The sequence below is a fragment of the Piliocolobus tephrosceles genome, chromosome 8 (assembly GCF_002776525.5).
Source record: "Piliocolobus tephrosceles isolate RC106 chromosome 8, ASM277652v3, whole genome shotgun sequence".
Lineage (NCBI taxonomy): Eukaryota > Metazoa > Chordata > Mammalia > Primates > Cercopithecidae > Piliocolobus > Piliocolobus tephrosceles.
Genome location: NC_045441.1, coordinates 4,311,551 through 4,325,487, shown reverse-complemented (window position 1 = coordinate 4,325,487; position 13,937 = coordinate 4,311,551). Strand labels below are relative to the sequence as shown.

At 57.7% G+C, this 13,937-nt stretch overlaps 1 long non-coding RNA gene across 1 annotated transcript in view; it reads right to left on the bottom strand.

Moving 5' to 3' along the window:
* Positions 1–13,340, bottom strand: part of LOC111523728 — a 14,615-nt gene extending 1,275 nt beyond the window's left edge. The window contains exons 1-3 of the long non-coding RNA XR_004229105.1: positions 12,799–13,340; positions 12,593–12,758; positions 8,440–8,641 (exon numbers count right to left, since the gene is read on the bottom strand). This is a non-coding gene — a long non-coding RNA (uncharacterized LOC111523728). The remainder of the gene's footprint in view (positions 1–8,439; positions 8,642–12,592; positions 12,759–12,798) is intronic.
* Positions 13,341–13,937: the final 597 nt, after the last annotated feature.

The window sequence follows — 13,937 nt, the reverse complement described above, 5'->3', positions numbered from 1 at the left end:
TTTTACGGCTGGGACAATATAGTGAGACCCCATCTCTGTAAAAAATAGAAAACTTAGCTGGGTGTGCTGGTGTGCACCTGTAGTCCCAGCTATTCAGGAGGCTGAGGTGCAAAGATCACTCAAGCCCAGGAGGTTGAGGCTGCCGTGAACCAAGATCACACCATTGCACTCCAGCCTGGGTGACAGAGCCAGACCCTGTCTCCAAAAAAAAAAAAATCGTTTTGGTTGGAAGAAGTAGCTGATGAAAAGTCCTAATTTTAGGCGCCAAGCCAGATTCCCCACTGGAGCCGCCTTTCTCCGTGGTGTGGTGTCCAACGTAGCGGCAGGTCACTGCCCAGGGGACCAGACCGCCGAGACCATCTCCAGGGTTTCTGGGAAACCGCAGAATGGGTTGTTCTGGGAGTGCAAGACCCTGGGTGGTGCCGCAGGGCGGGAAGAGGGAGGAGTGGGGTCCCGTGGGGCCTGTCAGCTCCCCATGGCCCCCCAGCTCCTGGCTTCCTCAGCTGTCTTTGTGGCAAGTCAAAGCCCCTGGGGTTTGCTCCCCGGGCTCCTGAGCCAACCTGAAATCAACAGGAAGCCCCTGCGCTGGGCGGGTGCCTCTGGTTTCAGATGCAGCCAGTGGCCACTGCTGAAGTAGAACCCTGCAGTGATGCGGGCCTCAGACTGGCTCCAAGGACTGAACCACAACCCAGGCTGCAAAGGTCATTCTGTGAGAATCCATAAAGTCCTCACCCAGCATCCCCTGAGCCTCAGCCCTGACCTGTCCGCCAGATGCAGGCTGGTCTCGGAGTCCAACCTTGCCCAGCAGTCCTGGTCCCCATCCTGGACCCTCCTCTGCTCCCAGGATCCTCCCAGCAGTCATCTGATAGGCTGCCTATGCCCATTCTACAGATGAGGAAACAGGCCCAGCCGCTGAATTCAGCCACAAACCTATGAGGTGAGTGAGCCGAGCCTCTCAGCCAGGTTAGAGTTAGACACTGACTCAGGAGGGTTACACCCTTCCCAAGCCACAGTCTTCTAACAACCTGGCATTCTGATTGATGAGACACTTGCAAAACAGCACCTTGAGGACTCACATGCGAGACAGGCGGTGTGCTCAAGCTGAGAGGGCCTGAGCTCGCTGCCTCCATTCAGCCTCCCCTTTTGGGTCTCTCACCCGCCACCCTCACCCGCCTCAGTTCTTTCATCTATAAAATACCCGCCACCCGCCACCTCATCACCCGCCACCCTCACCCGCCTCAGTTCTTTCATCTATAAAATAGAGCCTGTGAGATGCTCTAGACAAACACTGTGACCCACCTCTACTGAGTTAGAACCTCATCCAATGCTGGTTGATGATCCAGGTGAGCCTGTTTTCACACCTGTGCGCTGTCTGAGACGGGATAAAAATCCAGAGGTCCAGCTCTCAGTGTGGTTGCAAAGAGACTAAGCAAGATGCATGGGGGAAGATATTGAACAAATATCACTAGTGCTTGGAAGGAAGAGGGTCTCTGAGCCCAGCTTACCATCCCCTAGACCATGAGGCCTCGAGTGGAGACCATGTTCGAATCATCTTCATCTTCCCAAGGCCTGTACAGGGCCCAGCATATAAGGGCTCACAGTATTTGAGGTAAAAAAACAGTGGGGAAAAACATGCTTTCCTAAAGATGTTGTCTCCAGCCACACACCAGCGTGTCTAACATTCCACTGTTAGAGCTGCTTCCCTTCCCCAAAGGGCTGGCAGAGCAGGAGGGTTTAGTCCATTTACGTTTATTGTAAACATCAAAATAGTTGGATTTAAGTGTGCCATTTTGCTACTTGTTTCCTATCTGTATCATACGTATGTTTGTTCTTCTGAGGTTTTTCTTCTTCTTTCCTGCCTTCTTTGGTGTTAATCAAATATCTTACATTATCAGTTCTCAAAGTGTAACCTGGGGACCCTTGAGGCATCCCGAGACCCCTTCAGGGGAATCCATGGTGTCCAAACCATCACATGCATATGAATAATACTAAACTGTCATTTGTCCTTTTGGCTCTCATTTTCCCATTGGTCTAATGCAAACACAAGGACAAGAATCCAACTGCTCTCTTGCAAGTTCAAACGTTAGAGAAATTTGCAAAAATGCAAAAAATGTTATTTACTTTGTACTTTGGAGAAAATAGTTCTTTCTTTAAAAATGTTATTTATGTCAATGTGTCATGGGCTTATTATTGTTAATAATTATTTTACCGAGATTTAGCAAAAAAATACTTGGTTTTTCTTCCCATTACGGGGATGAGCACACAGCAGCTCCCCTCCTTCACCTTGGTGTGACCTTGGGCTGAGCTGGCTTTCAGCCTTGGCCTCAATCCTTGATTCCAGGACAGAAGTGCTCTCTCTGCCCGTTTGGCCTCTTCTGGTCTTGGCAGGAAAGGTCCTTGCTGACACCTCCCCTCCCCACCCCCAGTCTGTAGGAGGCCATGTGGGCAGTCCAGCCAGGATGGCCAGGAGAGCAGGATGTTTTTTTGGAATCGCATCCCAATTGGCCAGAGGCAACTCCATTTTGTCCAGAGAACCCTTGGCTCCATCTCCCTGGAATCCTGCCCCTCTCTGAAGCTCAAGTCCAGGCCTGGAGGGGCAGCCAGGAGTGAGCGGGAAGGCTCTGGGCCAGGCGCGTGGCCTGGGAGGGGCTGCGGGAGCTGACTCTGGAAGCTGGAGGCCCAGGGGCTCTCTCCACGTCAGTTCCTGTTTTAACTTTCAGTAGCCCCAAGACAGCCCTTCCCATCACCATCCCATGGACAAGCCTGGGGTGTCCGGGCCCTGGGACTGAAGGTGCAGCCCCGCCCAGGACAGGCAAAGCCTTCGCAGCCCTCACAGTCCCAGCTCCCCCCAGTCACCCCTGGTGGCCCCAGGCCTGGTCATCTCTGATGGCTTTCGAAGGACAGAGATGAGAGTTGCAGGAACCCCCAGAGACCTATCCCTGGGCCCTCCCTCCGGAAGGCCAGAGCATCCCCTTTGATGAGACCAGCAGTGTCAATCCTGGTGGGTACCTGAGGACCTCAGGGCCTGACACTGGGCCCCGTCAACACAGATGGACTGCCCACCACTGTCTGGGTCTATGGTCAGTGCCCCCCGCCCAGGGGCTGCTGCCCACTCCTCACTGCAGCTCCAAAGATGGAGGGTGTTTCCTGGGTCCCTGCTAGTGGCTGGTAGAGGAGCCCACTATCTCAGCAGCTACTTCTGAGGGCAAGCTGGGCCTCCACCCCTCAAAAACTCACCGTTTCCCAAGCTCCCACAGGATACTCTGGAGTCCTTGGTGTTTGTCCTGAGTTTCTGCTTTGGAAGTGCTGCCCGACATGGCGAAAAACCTGACACAGAGGAACCCAGGAGCCACGGCCTCCAGCCAGCTCCAGGCTGGCCTGCCCCCTTCAAAAGGGGTGGGGGACACACACGGCCAGGGCAGGGCCCGGAGCAGTTCACGGTGGCAGAAGGTCTGTGCCAGCATCTCTGCACCCCGGCCCTCCTCCAGGAGCACCCGCCCAGGCCCCTGAGGCAGGGGGACAGTGCAGGGGCTTCTCTGAAGGGGCTGTGGGGAGCAGCAGCCCTGGGCACAAGTCGTCCGCCCACTCTCCCCTGTCCCACCCCTCCAACCTCAGTGACTCCACAGTGAAGGTAGGGAGGGCCTCGTAATGCAGCCTGGCCCAAGAACAGCTCCCCGTCCCCATTAAGAAGCACCAAGGCCGGGTGCGGTGGCTCAAGCCTGTAATCCCAGCACTTTGGGAGGCCGAGACGGGCGGATCACGAGGTCAGGAGATCGAGAACATCCTGGCTAACATGGTGAAACCCCGTCTCTACTAAAAAAAAATACAAAAAACTAGCCGGGCGAGGTGGCGGGCACCTGTAGTCCCAGCTACTTGGGAGGCTGAGGCAGGAGAATGGCATAAACCCGGGAGGCAGATCTTGCAGTGAGCTGAGATCCGGCCACTGCACTCCAGCCTGGGCAACACAGAGAGACTCCATCTCAAAACAAAATTAAAAAAAAAAAAAAAGAAACACCAAGCAGTGGGATCCAGGTGCAAGGCTGTCCTGAAACAGCCACAAAGGGGCCCCCATGGCTCCTGCCTGCAGGGACCTAAGGACCTCTAAGTGGTGACCAACCTACAACCAGCTCAGAGAAATGATGCTCCCCAAGGTGCACCTGGATGACAGACAGCCCCCACGTCCCGCCCACCCACCATCTCTGAAAGGGCCACCGGGAGCCACTGGAGGCCTCTGGCTGGGAGAAGACCCTCCTCATACTAAGAGAGAGCCAGGCCCCATGAATCCACAGTCCACAGGCCAGCCTCAGTCTCTGCAGCCTGGGGACGGCCCTCCCCGTCCCAGGAGCTGTGGGCATCAGGTGCGGTGCCCAGGATCAGGACAGGGGCGGCCCCAGCCCCCTTTGAACCCTCCTGAGGTCCTGTCTGTCCATCACGGCCAGGGCCCTGCTTGCAGGAGGGGACCCCCAGGCCCGTGTACAGGACCCGGCCATGCCCACCAGAGGCTTCCTGATGTGGCCAGAGCCGCCGCCTCCTTCCCAGTGGACACGGATACTCCAGGGAGGACAGGCCACCCTGAGCGCTGGGGACCCTAAGCCTTAGATGGGAAGGTTCTCAGCTGTCTTGGAAGCAGGGCCCCAGCTGTACTCTTTGAGGTCTTTTCTTTTTTTTTTTTTTGAGACGGAGTCTCGCTCTGCTGCCCAGGCTGGAGTGCAGTGGCCGGATCTCAGCTCACTACAAGCTCCGCCTCCCGGGTTTACGCCATTCTCCTGCCTCAGCCTCCCAAGTAGCTGGGACTACAGGCGCCCGCCACCTCGCCCGGCTAGTTTTTTGTATTTTTTAGTAGAGACGGGGTTTCACCGTGTTAGCCAGGATGGTCTCGATCTCCTGATCTCGTGATCCGCCCGTCTCGGCCTCCCAAAGTGCTGGGATTACAGGCTTCTTTGAGGTCTTTTCAACACAAAAGCTGAAGGATTCCTGGGGGGTGACGGTGGGAGCCTGAGGCGAGTCATGGGGAAGGGACCCCATGCCAAAAACAGTTAATTCAGGGAAAGGTGGTCTGGGAAAGGAAAGCTGAGCCCCTGTGGGGGGTAATGAGGGAGCTCAGGACCCCACCATGGCCAAGGGCTTCCCTCCACAGGCTGCAGGGTCCTGGAGGCGGATGTGGGTGCAGGACAGCTGGTCAGGGCAGGGTCTGGGTGCTGGGCACGCCTCCTGCCCATGGCAGAGGAGTCCTTCTCAGACACCGCACAGCCTGCGGGGCATGGGAAGCTCCCACAAGGGGCTGCGTGCCTGACACCCCCTCTCCCTCCACTCAACTAAGCTCGCGCTTGGGGGAAGGAAAAGGAGAGCTTGGAGCTTTGTGAACAGAGGCAGCTCCTTGCCACCTGCCCAGAGGGGAAGGCCTGCCGGCTTCGGGGGCTGCATCGCCTGACCCTGTTGGACAAACACCTGCTGGGCTTCTGCCGGGGGCCAGGCCTTTTCCAGCTCTTTGTAAATCTGAGCTCATCCAAGGCTCAGGAACCCAGGAACCAGGCACTCGGCTTCCTTCCCATGTGACGGATGCAGCTGCTAAGGTCGGAGACCCCCGAGACTCCCCAACACTCCCAGCATCGATGGAGACTCTGAGACTCCCCAACATTCCCAGCATCGGACAGAGACCCTGAGACTCCCCAATACTCCCAGCATCGATGGAGACCCCAAGACTCCCCAACACTCCAAGCATTGGACGGAGACCCCCGAGACTCCACAACACTCCCAGCATCGGACAGAGACCCCCGAGATTCCCCCAACACTCCCAGCATCGACGGAGCCTGGGCGTTGGCTCCAGGGGATCCTCGCCCTATACACCGCACCCCCTGCTCAGGCCGGCTAGTCCTCAGGGGAATAAGAAAGCATCGTGTCCACCCCAAGACCCAGCGTTCCCAGAGGGCCAGGTGCCCCGGGCCTGGTGAGGAAGGGGCACCCACGGAGGCTGCTGGGAGCTTTCAGGGCGAGGGGGATGGCGCCCGGGACGGGACGCCCAGCCCAGGTTTCAGGCTGGGATTAAGGGCCCTCCGGACCCTCCCAGAATTTTAGGAGAAGCACGAGGGGGTGGGGGCATTTCTCTCTTCTCTGACGAGATCTGCAGGAGACTTCAGGCACCGCACTGTGGCCCCCACGACAAGCTGAGGAACAAGCCTGCTCACCCCCAAGAAGCCCATGGGGACCACCCACCGAGGGTCCTAGGGGGCTATGGACTGAATGTGCCTCAAGCTCCTGCTCTGAAATCCTCACCCCTAAGCTGCTGGTGTTCGGAGCGGGGCCTTGGGAGGGGATGGGGTGAAGCCCCGTGGATGGGTGAGTGCCCTTACAAAAGGGGGTTTCAAGAGCTTCCTCACCCCTTTCCCGTGTGAGGACGCAGCCAGAAGACACCGTCTATGCCCCAGGAAGCCCTCAGCAGACGCTGAACCTGCCGGCGCCCGGGTCTCCACTTCCAGCCTCTGGAGCTGTGAGTGGTGAATTTCTGCTGCTTATGAGCTGCCTAGTGCACAGTCTTCTGTTCCAGTAGCCAGAGGGACTAAGATGAGGTCCCACAAACTCTGTGGAGATGGCCCCATGGGGGCTGTGTGGCCACTCTGGGCCCCGAACGCACCCCCTGCCTGGCCCCCCCACTTCCCTCTGGGACCCTCCTCGACCCCTCATCCTTGAGTCTAGGAGGACCAACCCTGCTCCATCCCAGGTGGGCACCTCTGCAGATCCGACCTACCAGAGGACCAGCAACGGCCAACGGTGAGCAGGAGGCCCTGGGAACCCACCTGTGCTGCCCGGGCTGTCCTCCAGAAACACCGGGAGAGCCACACATCCTTAAGCCCAGCAGCTATGACGGAGGTCACACCTACTTTGCACATGGAATATGGGTGCCTCCCCGCAGCAGAGGTCATCCCAGAGGGCAGCAGGACAGAGAGGGAGGCAGGGTGCAACCGTGGCTCAGCGTCCAAGTCCCTGGATCAGGCCGGACCTGAAGCTGCATGTTCCCCCAGACTTTGCAGCCCTGTGACCCGAGCATTCTCGCTGAGATTGACTGAGTTTCCGTCACTTGCAGGCCAAAGAGATCCAGAATCGGGAGCTGCCCACCCCTGCCCAGCCCGCCTTGCGGGACTCCCCTCAACCTCCTCCTGGCATGCACCATGGCCAGTGACGCCATGCCCACACTCCAGCCCCCCAGAGAACACACTTCCTTTCTCGTTGTCTACACCGCCCTTAGGATCAGGCATGTGGAGGGCCCTGGGGAAGGAGCCTGGGCATGGAGCCCAGGAATGTGCTCTGCCCTTCCCGGGCCCGTGGGGTTCAGGCTCAGCTCTCTCCAGCACAGCTGCAAGACCCTGAGTTCCAGAAGAAGCAGCCCAGACCTGCAGCCCCGTGGGCAGCTGGCACTGGGCATCCTACCCCAGGGGCCTCAGAAGGAGGGGGCTGGGCTGGGGTGGGCACATGGGCTGGAGACAGAAAGGCCTCTGCCCCACCAAAGCTCTGCTCCAGCCGGGAGTCACCCCAGGAAATGGAGGTCAGCCTTCTCCCTCCTCCCTCCTTCCTCCTCCCTCCTCCCTGGTGGGCTCATGGGCTCAGGACTGGGAGAGGAGAAGGGGGGCCTGGGAGGAGGCAAGGTGTCTGTGCCAGAGCCTGGTCCTTGCACCGAGGCCACTGACAGATGGTGTCACGGAACCTGGGTGCACGTCAGCACCTGCTGTCAGCAGAAGGCAATTCCGCTGAGGGCGTTCAGCCGCTGGGTAGGCAGGGCCCGTCCGTTCCCGCATGGCCCCTGTGTATCTGGATGCTGCTCCTTGACTTTGGGGAAGGGGGTCAGGGACGGGGAACACCCTTAGGGCGTGGAAGCAGCACCCCACCTCCACATCTGGCCTCCCACCTGGTGGAAAATATCCCCACAGTGGGGGCATCTGGTTGGCAGGGAGTTGGGCAGGGCAGGCCCCAGGGGATGTCCCTCAGGGCAGGTGAGCCAGCCTGACCTCAGGACAACAGAGGGGAACCTGCCCACTGGGAAACTGAGGCCCCGCAAGGGTAGGCATGCTGGCCTGCGAGGCCGTCCACGGGATGGGAGCGGCCCCTTGGACCTTCCCCTGCCCCGTGACTCAGTGTGCCCTGGCACATCAGTGTGCCCTGGCACAGAGCCCCCGGCCCAGTCCCCGCTCCCCAGGGGCAGCCGCTGCTTTCTTCTCGGCCCTGGCTCGGTTCACAAACCCTTTTCACTGTGTGCCCAGCCCCGGCCAACAAGGGCTTATTCAGCACCAGCCTGTGTCCTGCTGCTGGGGAGGGCAAGGCTGGAGCGGGAGGAACATTTGTGTAACATGGAAGGCATGCTTCTCTCAAAGGGCAGGAGAGGCGATTCCCAGAGAAGGACACACAGGGAGGCAGGCCGTCAGTGACCAGTCACCTGACCTCACACACCGGCAATGATGCGCACGTCAGACCCAGCTCGAAGCTGCTCCAGCCCACCCGGCGGACGGCACCAGCGCCCAGCAGCAGCCAGCCCTGCGCAGATGCAAGAAAGAGGCCTCCGCCCTGGGCGGGGGCTGTGCGGACGCTTCTGAGGTACAGGTGCCTGTCATCCAGCAGGAGCCTGCAGGTGGACAGCATGGGGGCCGCACACCTGGGGACCGGGCAAGGGGTGTGGAGCACCGTGGGACACCCCACAGCAGAGGACACAGCATCGGGGCACATCCGCGTGTGGACAGCAGGACAGCAAGAGTCGAAATGGTACGATGAACAAGTTGCAGAACAGAACGGCCACGAACACGTTTTATCTAAACATGGCACGTGCCGTGTGTGTGTATGTGTGTGCGCGTGTTAATGCGTGTGCAAGGGCATGCACGTGTGCATATGCGTGTGCATGCGTGTGTAAGTGTGTGCATGTGTGCAAGGGTGTGCACGTGTGCATGTGTGCACGAGGGTGTGTGCGTGTGTGAGAGAGTGTGGGAGGGTACATGTGAGGGTGTGTGCAAGTGTGCGTGTGGGAGGGTGTGCAAGGGTGTGTGTGTGCGTGTGCAATAGTGTGGACTGAAGCCACTGGGCCTCTGGTCAAGGCAGACGGGGCCACTCCCCTCCCAGCCTGCTCGGGAACTAAGCCCAGGGATGCATTCCCACGCCCAGGACTTGTTCTAAATGCTCTGCGGGAGGGAGGTTGGTCCCTGGAGGCAGAGACCGTCCTGCCGCTGCTCATGTGAGGACACGGAGAGGGACTGGACCCTCAGACCAGGTGGGGAAGTCCCCTCATGGGGCCGGAGTTTGGCCACCTGCCTCTGTACCTGCATAGCCAAGGAACGCCCTTGCTGGGCCCGCTGAGGAGGAGACAAACTCTAGAAGGTGGCGACCTGATTTGCGAATGGCCCTGAGCCGTCTGATGAATGAGTGGCCCTCGTGGACCGTCCAGCCGGTGTGTTTGGGGCTCAGATGCCACACTGAGCCACCCCAGGAACAAGCACAGCCCCTGTGGGGGTGGAGAAGGCAGAAGGAGGGGCCCCTCAGTTCCAGGCTTGGAAATTAAGAGGTGTCTGGACCCACCCTCTCCTCCCGTCCACACTCCACCAGCACTCGCTGTCCTGCACCCGTCCTGTTTCCACAGCAAGTCTACACACGAAGGCCAGGCACTCACTCCGGGCCAGGACTTGTGCTGGGTGCAGGCAGCACAGCTGCGTCGATGCTGCCCTGTCCTCAGGGACGCTCCCTGGGGGATAGCGGCCTCCCTGCCACTCCCCGTGCTGTGCTGGCAAACGTCTAACAGTCAGCAACCCAGGAAGACCCTGACTCGCAGGGACTGCCACTTCCCATGGTGTAAACGCTGCTGCTACAGCTGCCTTCACGTTGCCCCTGTGATGTCGCCGAACATGGCCCTGCAGAAGAGAATGTGGTGGCTCCCAGAAGCTGGCAAGAGGCAGCTCCACTCCCCACCACCCCCTCCCATTGCTCTGTGATTCTCCTAATGGGGGAAACTCACACCATGACCCGCCCAGCGTAATAAAAGAACACTCCATCGCTGACTGTATTTGGAACTTCTTCAGCATTTTATTATGGAGCCCGGCACCTCCGCCTGGATTCTACGATTAACATGGGCTCATTGTCTTCACCGTAGACCGGTTCACCGCTCCGTCCCTCCACCCGTCCATCAACCCATCTCACTTTATTGGACGCGTTTCATAGGAAGTTGTAGACATCGTTATATTTCCACACAAATATTTCAGAAGTATTAACTAGAGTCCAATATCTGTCAACAGTTCTCTTGTTGTAGGTAGAATTTACAGTGGAATTCACAGATCTTAACGGTCCCGCAAGCTGAGTTCTGAGAAGTACACACACCTGCGTCTCCCAAACCCTCCCCGGGAATATTGTCAGCCCCTGTGGAGCCCGGAGATTTATCAAAGACCTAAAAACAGAGAACTCATCAGCAATCCCACTGCCCCAGTAAAGAGACTTATCGAAGAACTAAAAATAACTCATTCAGCAATCCCACTGCTGGGCAGCTACTCAGGAAATGATTACATCAAAATGACACCTGCACGTGTTCGTTCATCATGGCACCGTTTGCAATAGCAAAGACACGGAATCAGCCTAGGGCTCCACCAACAGACGGCTGGAGAAGGAGAATGCCGTGCATATGTACGACGGGGTACTCTTCAGCCACGAAAAAGTGTAAAATTGTGCCTTTTGCAGGAACGTGGATGGAACAGGAGAACATAGTACCGAGTCAAACAATTCAGAAACGGGACACAGAGCACGTGTCCTCACTTTTACAGGTGGGAGCTGAATGATGGGCACCCGTGGGTGGACACAGAGTGGGGAACACTCATTCACGGAGACTCGGGAGGGCGGGGCGAGGGATGAGAAAGTTCCTGGTGGGTACAATGTACACGGTCTGGTGGTGGCCACACGGGCAGCCCCGACGTCACCACTACACAGTGTTTCCATGTAACAAAACTGCACCTGTACCCCTTATATTTACAAATAAAACATAGGCAGGCACAGGTGGCTCACACCTGCAATCCCAACACTGCAAGAAGCCAAGATGGGAAGATGAATTGAGCCTAGGAGTTCAAGGCCAGCCCAGGCAGCAGAGTGAGACCTCGTGTCTACCAACAATAAAAAATTTGCCGTGTGTGGTGGCACGTGCCTGTAGTCCCAGGCACCCGGGAGGCTGAGGCAGGAGGATGGCTTGAGCATGGAAAGTTGAAGCTGCAGTGAGCTGTGACTGCCCTACTGCACTGCAGCCTGGGTGACACAGCAAGACCCTGTCTCAAAAATAAATTAATTTAATTAAATAATAATAATGATATAACCACTTAAAAAAGCCAAAAAAAAAAGACAATATTGTCATCAACCTAGACACGGTCTAATATGGTAGCTATGTTTACATTTAAATTCATTAAAATTAAATAAAATTTAAAAGCCGGCTCCTCAATTGCACAGGCCACACTTCCTCAATTACATGGGCCACACTTCAAGGGCTCAGCAGCCACATGTGACCAGTGACCACCGTGTGGCTCACACAGACACGGGCGTTCCCACCACGTATGACCAGTGACCACCACGTGGCTCACACAGACAAGGGCGTTCCCACCACGTATGACCAGTGACCACCACGTGGCTCACACAGACACAGGTGTTCCCATCTCTACAGACACTCCCACTGGACATGCTACCCTAGGAAGTTCCCACAAACCACATTTGGTATTTAAAACTGGGTTTTCTTCCTCCGTGTTGCCCAAAGCCTTTTTAAAAGGCTCTTGGTGGTGCGCTGAGCGCCTTGCACCAGACGGTTTCCCCGTGGCCTGTGGGTGAAGGTGGAATTCGTGGGTCCCAGGGGAAGACCTTTCCCTCACTCCCTGGCGAGAGGCCTGGTGTCTGCAGGCTCTCCAAGGCACCTCGCACGAGGGACGCCTGGATCATCCATTGGCAACACGGGCGGCAGGACCGGGGCGTTGACAGCCAGTCGGCCGTGTGAGGACCACAGCACGGACATCTCGAAACTTCCTAGTGGCTTTCTGACGCCATGGTGCATTTTTCATGTAAGGCGAATGGTTCGCCGTGCATTAGGCTTCCTACGTGGGCCCAATCCTGACGCAGCAACATGGGATCCCTGCAGTATTTCAACCCCATATAAATAAATCACAGGGTGCAGATTGCAAGCTGTCGGTGATGCATTCCAGGCAGCCCTGGAGAGCCGCCTTCTTGCAGGGAGGCTGCTGCCCCGGGAAGGAAGCACCTTCTGTCCTCAGGCACCATGGTGCCCTGCTCTGCACTCCCTCCCGCACACCTGTGGGGCCTCAGCCACGCTGCCTGGCTCCTCTGGGCACCCGGATCGCGGGGAGGAGGGAGGAGGTACCCCCGGCCTGTTGGCTCCCATTACCCCTGGAGCAGAGTCCAAATTCCTCAAGAAAATCCACTGAACCCCGCTGGGAACACCCTGGGATCCGCTGAGCCCTGGGGCCTCCCCTCCTGCACCCCCAACCCTCAGTCTAGACCCCTCAGAGACTCCCAGGCAGGGAAAGCTCACTCTTCCCTCCTCCAGCCTTCACCGGGTGTGTTTTCACCCAGAACGTGGCTGCACCATCGTGGGCAGGCCCTGGAGCTCTGTCAAGGCCCAGGCACCACATGTGCAAGCATTTAAATACAGCCCACCCGGCGGATGCCCTAAGGCAGGCAGGGCCTGGAGCTCAAGCGAGGCCCACGCACTGCGGGTCCTGGCGTTAAATACCACCGCCCCGACTGACGCCCTGTGGAATGCACGGTTTAAATATCACCGCCCCGGCTGACGCCCCGTGGAACTCGCAGAGTGCGCTCCGTGCTCCCGCCTTGACAGACTTCACACCAGCCTGGACGTTCAGACTCAAGGTTAGAAATCTCTGCTTCCTGACAAAATGCAGCCACACCCCCTGCCTCCCTCTGCCGCCTCCGGCTTCACCCCCATGGAAAGGGGGCTTCGGGCTCTTGCTGGGCCCGCAGTCCGAGTGGCCATGCTGCGTCCACATCCTGCACGGAGTGCCCTTGGCTGCCCCCACACGGAGCACAGCACCGCAGGCAGAGGACATCGAAGAGGAAGACACGGAGTGCTCACTCGTGGGACCTTTGGCGCAGGAGCTGCAGAAATCCCAGGGCCTTGGGGTACTCAGGATGGGGTCGCAAAGGCAGCTCAGGCCTCATCTGAACTGGAGAGGAACACAGGACCCCTCTTGCTTGGGGCTAAGGGTGGGGCCTTCAGGCTCAGACCAAAGCCTCGGTCTTGTTGAGGTCTGGTGTGAATTGGAGCCATCTCACAGGTGGTGTGCTGAGCCAGCTCATAAGAGCTGAGCCTTCATGTCCTGGAATCGGGTGAGCTGGCCCATTATACGCAGCACTATTAAAATGAAATCAGCCGGGCGTCGGGGCTTGTGCTGCAATCCCAGCATGCCAGAAGACGGAGGAGGGGGCATCGCTAGAGGACAGGAGTGAGAGACCAGCCTGGGCAACACAGCAAGACCTCATCTCTACAGATAAAGAAATAAATCGGATCACAAGGTCAGGAGATCGAGACCATCCTGGCTAACATGGTGAAAACCCGTCTCTACTAAAAATACAAAAAAATTAGCCAGGCGTGGTGGCGGGCGCCTGTAGTCCCAGGTATTCAGGAGGCTGAGGCAGGAGAATGGCGTGTGCCCGGGAGGTGGAGCTTGCAGTGAGCTGAGATCGCGCCGCTGCACTCCAGCCTGGGCGACAGAGCAAGACTCTATCTCAAAATAAATAAATAAAATAAACTGGGTGGGCGCAGTGGCTCACACCTGTAATCCCAGCACTTTGGGGGGCTGAGGTGGGTAGATCACAAGGTCAGGAGATCGAGACCATCCTGGCTAACACGGTGAAACCCCATCTTTACTAAAAATACAAAAAACTTAGCCAAGTGTGGTGGCGGTGCCTGT